This window comes from Colobus angolensis, unplaced genomic scaffold, assembly GCF_000951035.1.
Source record: "Colobus angolensis palliatus isolate OR3802 unplaced genomic scaffold, Cang.pa_1.0 Scaffold177, whole genome shotgun sequence".
In the NCBI taxonomy this organism is placed as follows: domain Eukaryota; kingdom Metazoa; phylum Chordata; class Mammalia; order Primates; family Cercopithecidae; genus Colobus; species Colobus angolensis.
In genome coordinates this window covers 5,275,239-5,290,444 of record NW_012114899.1, presented here as the reverse complement: position 1 = coordinate 5,290,444, position 15,206 = coordinate 5,275,239, and the positions used below count along the sequence as shown (strand labels likewise).

The window sequence follows — 15,206 nt, the reverse complement described above, 5'->3', positions numbered from 1 at the left end:
TGTTGTCATTGACAAGCGTTCAGTTAATAATAACTTAATTGCTCAGAGACGATGAGGAAGGGATATTTTCTGTTTTCTAGCTATATTTCTGATGTGTCATCAAAGTTATAATTGAACATTTCCAGGAATGAGGCTGAATAGTCATTAGTAAAAATAACTACACTTAATAATTATTATGGTTACTGAAGCAATCTTATAATACCAGCTGTTCTGTTTAACAAATATCAATATATGGATTGTTCCATACGTGAAACATTTAGTGAAATGACCAAATAAATCTTCTCATGCAAAATATGCGTTGTTTAAACATGTATCAATAAAGTTTTTATTAACACATCAATTTTAAACTCTAAAAATATCAACTATAACAACTGTATGTGTTCACTTATTGCAAGTCCTCATTGACTCCCACTGATCTGTGGTTTTAAGGAAGCAAGTAATTTAGTTTGTTTCAGTGTTACATAAAATAAAAACAAATAGGTTCAACTTGAGGCTCGAGGTATTCATCTATAATTATCTGATTTATTTCTTAAAGATTTTTCCCTCCCTCTGGAAAACTGAGCCTGCAATATAAGTCCATTTTGTTTTAAATGAGATGTTATTTTCTGCAAATGTTTGTGTTTAAATATTGCAACGTATCTGTAGGGATGGTGTGATTTTTCTTCTTAAATAGAGTTAATGTAGCATCCTAGTAAATAATCCACATGGTTCATTAAGAAAACGTGTTCTGGGGGATTTTTTTTGTCTGTGATACTCTTCACCTGTTATTTTCAACCAGCCTCAGTCTATTTGCTCTGTCACAATCACTACTAAAATATCTTCTTAAATTGCTCGTTTCTAGATCCTTCCTTCTCATACGCTCAGGTGAATACATGGGTGAAATTTAATATGAAATTGAAATAAATACTATGCAAGATAGATTCCTTAAGAAATGTTTCTCTGATTTCTATGACATAATTGTATTTTACTAGTTTACCTGTCCATCTGTAAAACTTTGTTTTGGAGATTTCATATATTACAATGTTTAAGAAATATGCTATAAATTTTTATAATATATTTCTTCATGTTACCCTTATATAGTACCAGCCACATGTGTTTGTAAAAATCTAAAGGGTACTTTTGGCTCCTATAGAATGTGTGAAGTTGTGAAATTTTTGTTTTGTTTTGTTTTTATGCCCCAAAGGTGTGGAGGGCTTGATATAAGAGGGTAGATTGAAAGAGAGAGAGAGAGAGAAAGAGAGAGGGAGAGAGAAAGACGCTTAAGAGATTATTTTGTCTTGTCAACGATATTGTTATTGAATGTAAGCTGCTAAACTTCTTAGCACCAAAGTAAAAAACAGTAAAAACAACCACACAAAACAGAATAGAGAATCATCAGACAGGCTGACGAACACAGTACAATAAAGCAGCCAGTACTGATGATCAGTGGACATCAATTTGTCTTTTGGGCTGTAGCACCTGCTACTAATTGGTGCAAAGAGCTCACCAGTCAGTGCGTGGTTTAGCGCACTCAGCTGTCTCCTGTATGTGCTGCGAGAAGCAAGATAGCTAATTGCTGTTGCTTCAGTGCCAGTGAAATCAACGTGCTGAGCTAATAGCGACAGATAGAGGGCAGACAGATTCCTGCGAGCAGCTTAGAGTTAGTTGCTTGTAATAACTAAGGCAGGGGGCATACATCTCAGAACGTGGAGAATGATGGTATGCTTTCTGAGTTAACATGTTGAAGTGTTTTGCTTTTTTAAAAAAATGTCTAGTAACATTTTCTTGATGATATGAGAGTGGATATCAATGCCTCACAGAAACACGAGGTGGAACATGTGAATGAATCGTCTTGGAATTAGATTATGAGCATTGGTTCTTTTTAAAGGGATGTGCAAGAGGCAGCCTTGGCAAGAAAACTTGCTGCATAATCTTACGTGGACTAAAGATGAAACTTTAAACTGCAAGTAAGTTCTTCCCCGGCCCTTCTCTTATGTTTTTCAAATTTAAGGCAGCAGTGAACTACAGAGAAAGTTAAGATATTCTTTCAGTACAATGATTTCTGTCATGATGCTACTTTCTGTCATGCTTGTTGAAAGAATAGAGTAGTAATGATGTGTAAGTGATTATTTGCTGGAAGAGTGAACACAACTGCCTGTCCTTTTATTCTTCCTGATTACTGTCTGGTATTGTAATTTTGTTTAGATGACAATGTAATCTTTACAAAGACAGAAGCTTTTGAATTATAACTCTGGTTTGTTATTTGAAAGAATTTTTAGTCCTCAGCCACTTTTCCCACTTCCTTCAACCTGACAAAATATAGAAAAATGGCATCAGAATTGACATTTTGTGTGTGTGCAAATATTGCTGTTTTATGAGTGGTTGTTGCTGGAGGTTATAGTTGGTAGTTGAGTTAAAGTAGCTAATTCTGCATCACAATGAACAGTATTTTTTATATTTTTTGTGAGTATACTGATATTTTTACTACAGATGTTTTAGTTTATTAGAATATCTACCTCTTTTGTAAGTATCTGGGAGCATTAACCATTTAGAATTTGAATCTAGGTCGACTTTTTCCTTCTAATACAGAATTAATGCTAGATAGTACGAACACCTTTCTCACTTTGTGATGTGGCCTTTACTTTAAAAAATATACTTTGGTAGCTGTAGAGAAGGTGGGCCCTGAATAACAAGTTTCTTGTTCAGTCTGTTGGTACTCCGGGTCTCTAGTACGCACAGACGGCCATCGATTTGATGGACTTGTAGCACGTATGCAGAAAGCCATTGTTAACTAGAGTATAATACCATGGCCTCCTGTAAGGTTAACTCCAAGTCATACTCATTTGCTTTCACAAAAGAACCAACTGTCAAATCTAGTAACCAAATACTTAAGTTATTATGTTGCTTAACGTTAGAGAAACAATCTGTAAAAGAGGCATGTTTTGACCATAAAATGCTTGCTGTCGTTTGCACGGCAAGTATGAAGCTTTTGTGTATATGCTCATGTGAACTGTTTGTTTTCACAGAAAATTGGCTTGACTATTAGTTTCTTTAGTTTGCTTAAGTTGTGGCTAAGTGTGAGTGAGTGAATGTATCTGCATATGTGTGTCTTCAAGTTTCAGCAACTTGATCCCCTTGACTGTGGACTCATTCTCCTATGAAATAAAAGTGCTATTTAATGGGTGCCCAATTCCACTGAGTGGCAACCTCCTAACCCCTCAGCTGTTGCAATTATGTGCTGAGCAAGAAACGTGAATCCCTACAACTTTGCCCCCCAAATTACCCTTAAATATAATCATTAAGGGACCTGAACAGGTCAGAGTTTGTGCTACCCAAGTGTCAGCAACTTCTCTGGAAAATTATGGCATGAAGTTTTGAATATTATTCACAAAAAATATTTAAATAGTTCATTCTCTAGGACATTTTAAAAAATATACTATACCCACTGATAATATTTGATAAGTATCTGAACTATAAATAAATTTTTAAAAAACACTAATAACTATACTTTAGCAAAAAACCTCAGTGAAAGATAAATGTCCATTACAACTTTGCTCTTAATTTGTTCACGTTTAAATTTTGCATAGTATGTGTTGTATCTTTTTATCATACAACTTTAACAGCAGCTAAGCAGACATAAATTGTTTTTTATGCCACTTGCAAAAATTCTGCAGTATTTGTTTCAGAGCTTATGTTTGAAATTAAAGGCAAAAGGTAATTATTATTTTTTATCAAAGGAAATCACTATTATTATTTGATCACAAAATGTATGTCAAGCAAATACATGTTGAGGAATTAATGATTCCTTTGTGTTATCACTTTATCACGAGGACTTTTACTCCCTAGACAAATTATGAGCCTTCTCAATAATAGTAAAATGTAAAACCAAAAATTATAAAGTAATTCCCTAAATGTGACCACTTTATTGAGTAGGTAAGTGTACTCTCCCTTTCTGTAAATGTGCAGATGCAATTTCAGACTATAGGAATTTTTTTCTACTTAAATGGTGTAAAACAATAGGTTTTCATAAACCAGCTGTTATATCAACTTTTTCCTAACACAGAAGCCTCCCTTATACATTTACATTTTATTGTATCCCTAACGATGGGATAAATATGTGATTTTAAGTTTCACTGAGGATCTCAACCCATAGAAAAGTTAGCAGAAATAATAATCTAAACACAGATACCACACCACTTCATAAATTGATCATGTTTATTATCTAAAAGTTTAATTTTACTTCGGACTCTATTTTAAGAGTGGGTTTTCATCATAGTCATTTTGTTTGTATTCTACCATTTTTTAAAAGAGTTCTTAGTATCGGGATCACTTGTGAACTAGAGCAATTTTGTCATTCTATGTATCTGTGGTTTTCACATGCAAAATAAGACTATACAGTTATAAAATTGAAAAGATAGTTTTACTTGTCAGGGATGGCATCCAAAAACTATTTTTGTTACTCTCCACCAAAACTTTGTTTGAGGTTTGATACATTTTCTTTTGTAATGAGATTTTGTTGTTGTTGTTGTTGTTAACACTATAGTATGACAGAATGTGGATTCAAAACTAACAGTGACCTGGGGGGCTTCATTTATTAGTTTCAGACTCAAATATCACCGAGTTGCATCCAAGGGTATTGGAAGGAAGTGTGGCAACTCATTAGTGCTCATAGTCAATTTCAAGTGAGGAAAAAAAAAAAAGCTAATGTGAATAATTTATGCCCAGATTATTTTCTCTTGATAGAGTCGCTATACAAATTCCAGTGGTGTAAATCACTCAGAAACTGTAACATTTATTTAAATTGAATACTGGAAGCACTTAGGTTGAAACGGTGACAAGAACTGAGAATACACCCAGAAATTCCAAATGCACATGTTAGTTTGTTACATGTACGGGTGGCAGGGGCAGAGTGGGAGGCAATTTTGAATGTGAGAGTGACTAGCTTGACCTTAAAGTACAATTTCCAACTGTGATATATAAACTGAAGTGAGAGACTTGGAAGAATATGCAGACAAATGTGACTTAGTCTCAGCCTAAAAGTCATTCACATTGAGTAAGATGGACACTGTGACTTAGTCTCAGCCTAAAAGTCAGTCACATTGAGTAAGATGGACACACACACCCTGCCCCACCCCCCACACACATCACATGTGTATGCTATTTATTAATATAAGGAGCATAGAAACATCATATTCTGGCCCAAGGACAATAATTATTTTCCTTGAGGTCCTCAGCACACCCCCTAAACATTTATTCCTCAGTGTCCACATTTAAAATATACAACTTGTAAATGAAGCCAGGAAAATGAATAAGAAAACTGTAAATTGCTATATAATTTAAAATACAAATAATTGTTTTAATCTTGTATCAATTACTTCCTAAGATGATCGTGTGTGTGTGTATGTGTGTGTGTGTGTGTATGTATCAACAATAACAGCAACAAAATAATTTCCACCTAAAGAGTAAAAGTTTCTGAGCACTGTAATGGACAAATTCTTTTACATCATAAGTTGTTTAAAGGTTGCACTCACCCCTAAATATCAGATCATGGCTATTGAAGCTATAAGTGTAAGAGACAAAAGCAGTCATTATTTCAAGAAACTAAAGAAAATGAAGCATTTCTTTCCTTCAAGTTGGTAAATGGAAAAGTTCAAAGCTTGTTTATTGTGCTCCTTGATGGATAAGAAATTGATAGGAGGTGTAACTTTCTGTATGGCTTTTAGAGTGTAAGCATTCTCAGGCCATGGCAGATGTGTAGTTCTCATTACTTTGAAAAGTCATTCATTCTCATGCCTAGTGAAAGGGCGAGTTTCCGATAGAATTAAGCACTGTTTCCTGACCGGGGGAGGACAGCGGTGTGTGCGATGAAGCGCATCATTCAAAAGGAAGCCCAGCTAATGAATGCTCTCCCTGTTGTTTTCATGGAGGTGTCAGAATGAGCCTTTTCTGATTCTGCATCACTGAATCCTTATGGAAATGCAAATTGTTTATCCAAGGACAGTGACTTTTCTTTTTGCTTTATCATTTAAGGGACTTATTTCTTCAACTTTGCAGCACACCACTGGAATCCAGAGAAGGATCGTTAAAACTGGAAGAGAGGATTTTACTACTTTAGAACCTTACATCTCTGTCTGAGAGACAGAGACAGACACAGATAAGTCACAGAGAGATATTCACAGAGATACAAACTCAAAGAGAGATACAGGGATAGTCACACAAAGAAAACGAGAGACTCAGAAGGAAAAATATAATGAAAGTTAGAGACAGTCAAAGATAAGAAAAAGAGAAAGAGAACAGAAAGAGAAACTGAGATATACAGTTAGAAAAGAACAGAAAGAGAAGTGGAGATAGGGTCAGAGAGAGAGAAAGGTAGAAGCAGAGTGACAGGCAGGGAAAACACAGGGTCAAGAAAGACAGAAATAGATTGCCAGAAAGACAAATAATAAACAAAATGAAACAAACAAAAAAGTTAAGAGATAGGGAAAGGGATATAAAGATAGAAAGTCTGAGAGAAATAGAAAGGGAGACTGAGACAGGCATACATACAGATAATAGGAAGGTTAATATATGGATATAGATACCTAGATGATGGATGGATAGATAGATAGATAGATAGATAGACAGATAATGTAGAAAGAGAGAGTCTGTGATCTAAGCAGGGAGAATGAAATCGAGTGTGTGTATGTAAGAGAGAGGCTGTGAGGTGGGTCTTCTAGTTTCAATAACTGTTGCTATAGAGAATTGACAGTAAAATAAGAATACAGAACCAGATGGAATTGAGCTTTAATTCTATTCCACTCCCTTACCAGCAAGGATCAAGTTGTTTAACTTACCTGAGCCTTGGTTTCTGTCTGTAAAGTGTGATAAAAGGATATAATTCACATACATAAACTATACAAACACAGAACCTGAAACCAAGGTATATTTCAGTAAATAGAGATTGATACTTATCATTATCGTTGACATCAACATAATTATTTAGGTATAATTCTTAAAAGCAAAAGCACTGGTGTCAGAGGTCAAGGCATCAGAGGTCAAGTTAAATCCTTGTTTCAACCCTTATTCTGCATAGAATAGAGTAAGTAATTTAATATTGATAAGCTATAGTTGCATCACCTGGAAAGCTCAGGTATTTTCTATCTCATAGTCTTGCTCTCTTAATTAAATGAAAAAGCATATTTCATTTGAGGCTTTGCACATTGTATTTTAGTAATTCCACTAACTAGCTCAGTGTCCAGAATTTAGTAAGTACTCTATAAATATTTAATGAAAGAATACATATTTGCTCTGAATATTAGTTTCCATAGAGTATGGGAAAGCTGAAATGATGTTTTGGTTTTCTAATATGAAACACTGCAATGAAACAATCAATTTCCTCCTGTCTGCTTTGCAGAGAATGGTGGTATTGATTTGCAGAATTGCTAGAAAAGATATCTCCCTACTGTCCATCCTACTTTCTTAAAGCCAACTGAAGTAATAGTTTTGAGAATGGACATTTATCTTTTCCTGGTGGCGACTTGGTCATTTTTATTTAATTGCTTAATATAAGGACTGGTTGTGGAAGAGACAGGTGGTAGGAATTTTTAAAAAGTAAGTGAGTGTTTATACTAAGATGAGTGAAGATCAAATAGGGACAAGGAAAAGTGGACAATTAAGTTAGAAAAACATGAAACTGAGAAGTGTAGAGAATTTTCAATGAGACACACATATACTTCTTTTTCTGAATTTCAAGAAAAGATGGGAGAAAATATCATTATAAAGAATGTGTATGATTTGTAAGTTAAAATGTACAATATGAAAGCACTAAGGATATCCCTAGCTATAAGGTGGATTATGAGAAAATAAAGCAATTTGCCAGAAAGTGAAGTACTCAAATTTTGATTTTCAATTTTATGTTATGTCAAAAATTTGAACTAAAACAATTCTTGAATTTTACAATTCAGAACTCTTTTTACTAAATATGTTATTACTAATGTTTGACTATATTTTAAAAAAGCAATCTAAGAATGAATGCAAGAGTTTGGTTTGAATGTTTCTTTTCCTACTTTCTTTGATGTGTTGTTGAATGTATCTTATAAATGATAGAAGAAAAAATATTTAGTGTATACTGTGTGCCAGGAGCTATGAATGGTGATTTTAAATATGCCATCCATTTAACCTCTACCACGTAGGTACAGATTTCACCACTGTGGTTAATTTTACTTCTGAAGGTGTGTGCATGAATCCTTTCATTTAAGAGGTGTTGAAAGTTTGTTAACCTTACATTCCATCTGATATGGTAAGCATGAAATAAAATACTCCATTTTGGAACATTAGCTATAGTTACATTGGTGTGCTAATATTTTTCAAAAAATGACAGCAAACATTTCATGCATCTTTACAAAGTTTATTGAAAAATTTCCACTCAGGATATACTGAGTTTTGAATAGCATACATTATATGAATTCTTATTTTGTATTTGTAAACCAGGGTTAAGGATAGAATAATAGTCAACTGAGCTTCAGATAATAAGGTTTCATTGTGAGAAATAAGGTTTTCTCAAATAACTTTCTAGGAGATGGTAACTTGAATGGAAGATGTTGTGTAATTGAGAAAATGCCCAAGCAAAGAGCATTGCTGTGTGTTTATGAAATAAAATGCATGTTTAGTAAATAGTTGCCATTTCGAGGTAAATTTATATTTCCTTTAAGATATAGATATATAGCTATGTATATATATCTTATATATAGATGTCTTATATATATATCTTATATCTTATATATAGATATAGATATATATAGCTATATAGATATAGACAGATATATATAGCTATATAGATATAGATATATAGCTATATATCTGTATCTTAAAGGAAATATATATATATATCTCAAAGCAGTTTCTTAGAATTCATGATTATTTTAATCAAAGAAATAGCTGTGCATTGTTTTTATAAAAAGAACATTAAATTGTGAGTACAATGAAAAAAAAGAACATGTTTCTGCCCCTTTAGTCAAGTTTTCATATACAACTTTGTTAAACCTTTTTTTGTGATGTTTCTTATTTTATGTATTCATATATTTTTAAATAACATGCTTATGATGTTATCTTTTGATTTACTGATTCAAGATATTGTTTCTTCCTATTATACTACTTAACGTTTGGTTATTTTATACCATCAGCACGTTTTTTTATCCCACCCCAAGTTCTAAGCACAGATATATACATATATATATATATATACACACACACACACACACAGATATACACACATATATATGTGTATATATATATAAATAAATTATGGCTACTTTACTGCAATATGCAAAAATAGATTGTGATTTTTTTCCCATTTTTTTCTATTATTAATTAATGCCTTTTTCAGCTTACTTTGCTGAACCTGTATCTTTAATTTTTTTTTTTTGAGACATTCCACAGATCATGACAATCATTAAATTTTTCTATATCTTCAAAAATGCTGGCCACTAAATTCCATGAGTTTTCAGAGTGGCAGTCCTCCTTTCAGTGGTTTTAAGACCCAGACTTATACTGCCTCATTGCCTCTGGGTGGATGTATACAATCAACTTCCCTCTTGTATCCCAGGGTCAACAGAGATACACAATGTTGCTAACATTATACAGTGATCCTTGACAAAGTCCTCTCTTTAGTAAGTTTATATAAACGTAAATCATGATGTGTATAAATGTGTTCCTTGACTTAGGCTTTTCTTAGAAATGTTGAGTGCTGCTTTTTAACTGGTTGTTAAAATAGTCTTGTTGCATTTTATGCTCCCTGGTGACTACAATTTTAGAGTTTTGCTGCAATTTTAGAGAGTCGACTTGCAATGCTTTTTTGCTGCAGAATGGTAGTGGAGGCTCAGCTACTCAATATCCCTGACACCAAGGGCAGGCATAAAGTGCAGTGCTAACTAGCCTAGACTTGCAACACAGTTTTCAGTCTCATTGATGCCCAGATGGGGATGAAGGTTCAGTTCCACTGAGCCCACTGACATTGAGTGGTGGTGGTGATGTGGAGTAGTGGAGCGAAACCTACAATTGACAAGGTCATCCTCATATTGCCTCCTTAATTAAGTCAGCTTGGTAGTGGGTAGGAATAAAGGGTCACCTAGTTCACTTGGTGGTCCAGGTGGAGGACTGTGCTAACAGCATGATATGGGTAGAAGTTGGGACTGGGGGACTCAGTACATCCTCCTTCTTTCTGGTAGTGAATGAGATATAAGATCCCATCCTGCTAGTGCGCAACCTGGCTATATTACTGTATTTGCCAGGGTTCTCTAGAGACACAGAATGAATAGAAAATTAGATAGATGATAAATAGGTTACTTATTTGTCTGTCTATCTGTAGATAGATAGATAAGAAGTCCCTAGGTCTGCAGTCAGCAAGCTGGAGATCCAGGAAAACTGATGGTATTGATCCAGTCTGAGTTCAAGTCTGATGGTAAGAGACTCATGTCCCAGTTTGAAGACAGGTTGGGAGAGCAACTTTTGTTCTGTTTGGACTTTCAGTGGTTTAGATAAAGTCCTTCCACACTTGGGTTGTCAATCTGCTTTACTGGGTTTAACAATTCAAATGTTAATGTCATTCACAAACACCTTTACGGACACACCCAGAATAATGTTTAACCAAGTATTTGGGTATCTTATTGCTCGCCCAGTCAAGTTAGCACATAAAACCATTCATCACAACTCCCTGAGCAGGTGAATTTAGTGGCAGCTACCTGCTTTCTTAGAAGCAAGGTTGTCATTTGTGAAAAATCAGCTCCCTACTTGACATTGCTGAAGCCACCAGTGGGGTAGAGATGGGGCAATTTTTCCCCTTGGTATTTGGCTGGAGTAGGCAAGTATTGCCCAAAACTTTGTCGGTTTTTAGGCCACCCTTTTCCTGGTCCTTTGTTTAGAGTAAAGATATTTTTCTTGGAGCTTTTTGGGCCTGCGTCTGTTTGCCATTCCATGTTGGAGCCCTGTCCCAGATTATGGGCCAGAATAAGGAAACCCAGAGGGCTCAGTGCCATGTTGTTGTTGGCCTTTGGGTCTCTAGACAGTCCACCTTCTTCTTTCTACTTCTCAGGGTCATTCTATGCTCATTAATTATGTTGTGTACAGGGTTTTTGTGTTGTAACAAGGGGGGGCTTCTTAATGAAATCAGAAGTCTTCCTAATGCACATTGTAAAGATGCTACTCTACCTGCTCTGTGGAAATAGTCAATAGGTAGATGAGGGCAGAAATGAGAAAATAAGGGGCCAAAGCAATAATTTAGGCCCAAAGAAATGGTGGCTCAGCCTAAGGTATTAGCAGTGAGGTGATCTGAAGTGGTTTTCATTCTGAATACATTTTAAAGATAGAATCAACATAATGTATTCAGATGGCTTAAATGTGAGATATGAAGTAAAGAGAGAGATTGGATGACTTCAAGATTTTTAGAATTGTTACTGAGATGGGAAGACTAATATGAGCTTAGAAAGGCAAATTAAGATTTCATTTTTAAACATGTTATGTTTGAGATGAGTATAATGCATACAAATTAGATAACCCTGCAAGTTTAGAGCTCAGAGGAGAAGTTGGGCTGGATATAAATTTTAAGAAAAGAAAAGATCTCTGGATCTTAAATTTTAAGAAAAGAAGAGGTCAAGATTTCTAAGGGACCGTGATTCTATAAAGGATTAGGTTCACAAGTTTGAATTCAACTTCAAACTCAGTGACCCATTAAGTGAATTATTAATGCGGTTCCACTCTCTGTACCACAATCGTGCTTCCACCTTTACTATTTTTTCTGAGATGTCCTGTGCCAGTTGTCACCAATGACTTGTTAAATTCAGTGGAAGATTTAACCTATCTGGATTAGTTGATATTGATGAGTGTTACCTCATATTTCCTTTATTTTAAGAAAAGAAGAGCTCTGGGCCCTTGAAAGCTTATAAGGATCAATTGTATCAAATACCATTAATGATTCCAGAAAGACAGGAACTGATAAATAGTTACCGGTTTCAAAAATAGAGGTCATTAGTAAACATGAGAGGCGGTTCAGATGCTGTGTTAGGATTGAAATAGAATTGGTCTAGGAGTATTTTGAGTATTTTGGTTGTTGTTATTGTTATTATTTTTGTTTATGGGTCTCAATATGATCTGCAACACATGGCTTCCAAGCTTGCCCTGAGGATTTGTTACCCCAAACAACTTTTTTTGGGGGGAAAAAAATAAGCATCCTGCAAAGAAGGTTTCATGAATAAAGATAGTATGGGATGTGGCATATGAGACTTCTCACTTGCCTTTTTCCAGAACTTAGTCACATGGCCAAGCTTAACTATTGGGAAGTTGAGACAAGTACTTTTGCTATGTTTCTAAAAGATGAGGGAAATACATATACATATTTTAACATATATATAGGTGTATATGTATGTAAATATATACACATTTAAAAAAATATGTGTGTCTGGATTTTTATTAGATAGCTGTAAGTGTCACTAGTAGCTGGGCACTGAAATGCTCTTTGGAAATCTGTGTGTGAGCAGAGCTTGTCAGCAGGTGGACATTCCTGTTTTCAAGCAAAGAGTTGACCTTACTTTCTTTGACTTAAAGTCTGGTGGCTCTCTGACAATTTCTTCAGAAAATAATCTCTTAGTTATGGGGAAGTAGAAAGCTTAGGGGAAAATTGCTCAGAACTTGGGGAAGGATCCCTCTAATTTACCTATACCTTTATTTAATATTTTAACTGACACCACTACTCTTTCTTGATTTTCATGCTACCCTTATCTATTAAGTTTGTCATATTTTCTCCAGAGTCAATTTGATAGTATATGTTATCCATACTCACCCAATTTTGTCATTTGCAATGTGATTTTTTTGTATTCTGCTTTAAATAATTATGACCTTCCATCTGGTTTCAAACATTAAGAAACTTGCTGAATCACATCTTTGCTTTTATCACTTTTCTATCGTGTGGTTTAATACTTTTTACAAATTTTAAACTGAGGTATGTGGAAGAAAGTAAGTACTTTGGTCAATCTAAAATCTTAAATTCACACATTTACACTTCAAACTTAAGAAAAGGTGATTTGTGGGATGATTGATTTATAAATACTTGCATTTAAACATGGAATTTAAACATCAATATGCTTACTGAATATCTTAATGTCAAGGTATCATAAATATGACAATTTTCACTGTAAAATAGTGATTATGATTGTAGCTAAGGAAACATTTGGTTTTTAACCAAAGTATATGTTAATTGCTTGTCAGTAATTTATATTTGTAGCTACTACTAAGTCGCTCAAGCCTCTGTCTTTTGCTTAAAGCGCACACACACACACACACACACACACACACACACTCTCTCTCTCTCTCTCTCTCTCATCTCTGCTGCAGTGCAATTTAATATTGAACATACATGTTGAGGACATAGCAGGAGGAAAGAATAAGCTGTTAGACAACTCATCAGGAAATTCTCTCTCCTGCAGCTTCTCAGCAAGTCATAGGGTGAAAATGTAACAAGGGACAAAATAGAAACAAGATTTTTGGATAACTTATAACATTCACACAGAGTATGTCTTTAAGGATTTTTGTTTTTGTATTTGCTTTGGTGTTGGTCATACCAAAGACATTCTTATAAATGTTACGATATATCTTGGTTGTCAAATGAATTTTAAATATGAATGTTTTGGAAGTCATTCACTATGTTAGAGGTACTTATGCTTTCTCATAGAAAAAATCAGCCACAATTCCTGAGACATTCAATGTGACCCCTTATCCTGTATCGTTAGTATTATTCTCATGGGGAATATAAATATCTTCTTTGAAAGTTTCATATAGGAAATGACCAAGTTTCTAGGGGACCTTGATTCTATAAAGAATTAGATTCAAAAGTTTGAAATCAACTTCAAACTCAATGACCCATTGAGTGAATTATTAATGTAGTTCTACTCTCTAGTGCAATCTTTCTTCCACCTTTACTATTTGTCTGAGATGCCTCATACCAGTAGTCACCAATGACTTCCTAAATTCAATGGAAGATTTGACCCATCTGCATTACTTGATATTGCTGACTCTTCCCTTATCTTAGAATCTCTCTTCTCTCTTCTTTTAAATAGCCTAACTTACACCTTTTGTTTATTTTTTGTTTATAATTATTTCTATTTTAAATCCCGTTACTGAAGACAGATTTTAGGTTTACTTTCAAGCTGTTCTTACTTTATGTGTATCTCACATGTTAATGTTCTCAGATATACTTTCTTATTTTTTTCCACTCCAACCTTCAGTATTACTTTTGATTTATTTTGTCTACTGTTAAATTCTTAACTAATTTCTGTATACAGATAGTAGTTAAAATTAGAATATAAAGTATAATAAAAAAGGAAACAAAAAAATTTTATCTCTGACATCTCCTAATTTTATTCCATAGCTCAGACCTGCATAACCAACTGTCTCGTGGAACTTTCATTTGGATATCCCATGATTATTTCAAATTCATAAGGTGTGAAACTAAGTTCATGATCTCTTCTCCATCCCTGCTTCCTAACCTCTAATTTTTCTTCCTTATAATCTTATTTCATCGACTAATAACAATTAATATCGAATTACAAGCTTGAAACCTATATATCAGCCTTGCGTTCTCCCTGTTGGTTTCTGCTTATATTTCAAATGCTATATTTTTCCCTGTTAATTATATTCCCTTAATAGCTTTAGAGTCAAACCTTCTTCCCATATTTTCCTTAAAGTTCTCATTATTTTTCATGTGATGCTCACCCTTTCTGTGTTTTGTTTCTCCCCTTCCTGTGCCTCTCTTCTTCTTTCTTCCTCTGTTTTCTCTACCATGCTGCCAGTCTTATGATGTCATTGCCTTGCTAAGATATTCCAACTTTTCTCATGCTCTTTATTCATGCTCTCTCAGATACTCTCTTTCTACCTAAATAAGTTTATTCAAAAGAGAAGATAAGTAAATTTATTGTTCTAACTAAGTGAAAACCTGGTGATATGTAACTGGCTTGCTACAAGCATAGATGAACTTAAGGCTCAAACATGAATTTGGGGGCCGGGCGCGGTGGCTCAAGCCTGTAATCCCAGCACTTTGGGAGGCCAAGACAGGCGGATCACAAGGTCAGGAGATCGAGACCATCCTGGTTAACACAGTGAAACCCCGTCTCTACTAAAAAAAAATACAAAATTCTAGCCGGGTGAGGTGGCGGGCGCCTGTAGTCCCAGCTACTCGGGAGGCTGAGGCAGGAGAATGGCGT

The 15,206-nt window shown here is 34.6% G+C and overlaps 1 protein-coding gene across 14 annotated transcripts in view; it reads left to right on the top strand.

Annotated features, from left to right (window-relative positions):
- Positions 1 to 1,579: 1,579 nt before the first annotated feature.
- Positions 1,580 to 15,206, top strand: part of PCDH15 (protocadherin-related 15) — a 1,021,780-nt gene continuing 1,008,153 nt past the window's right edge. For all 14 annotated transcript variants that reach the window (XM_011938778.1, XM_011938777.1, XM_011938779.1 and 11 more), the window contains exon 1: positions 1,580 to 1,946. The gene's annotated coding sequence lies outside the window, so the exon portion shown is untranslated. The remainder of the gene's footprint in view (positions 1,947 to 15,206) is intronic.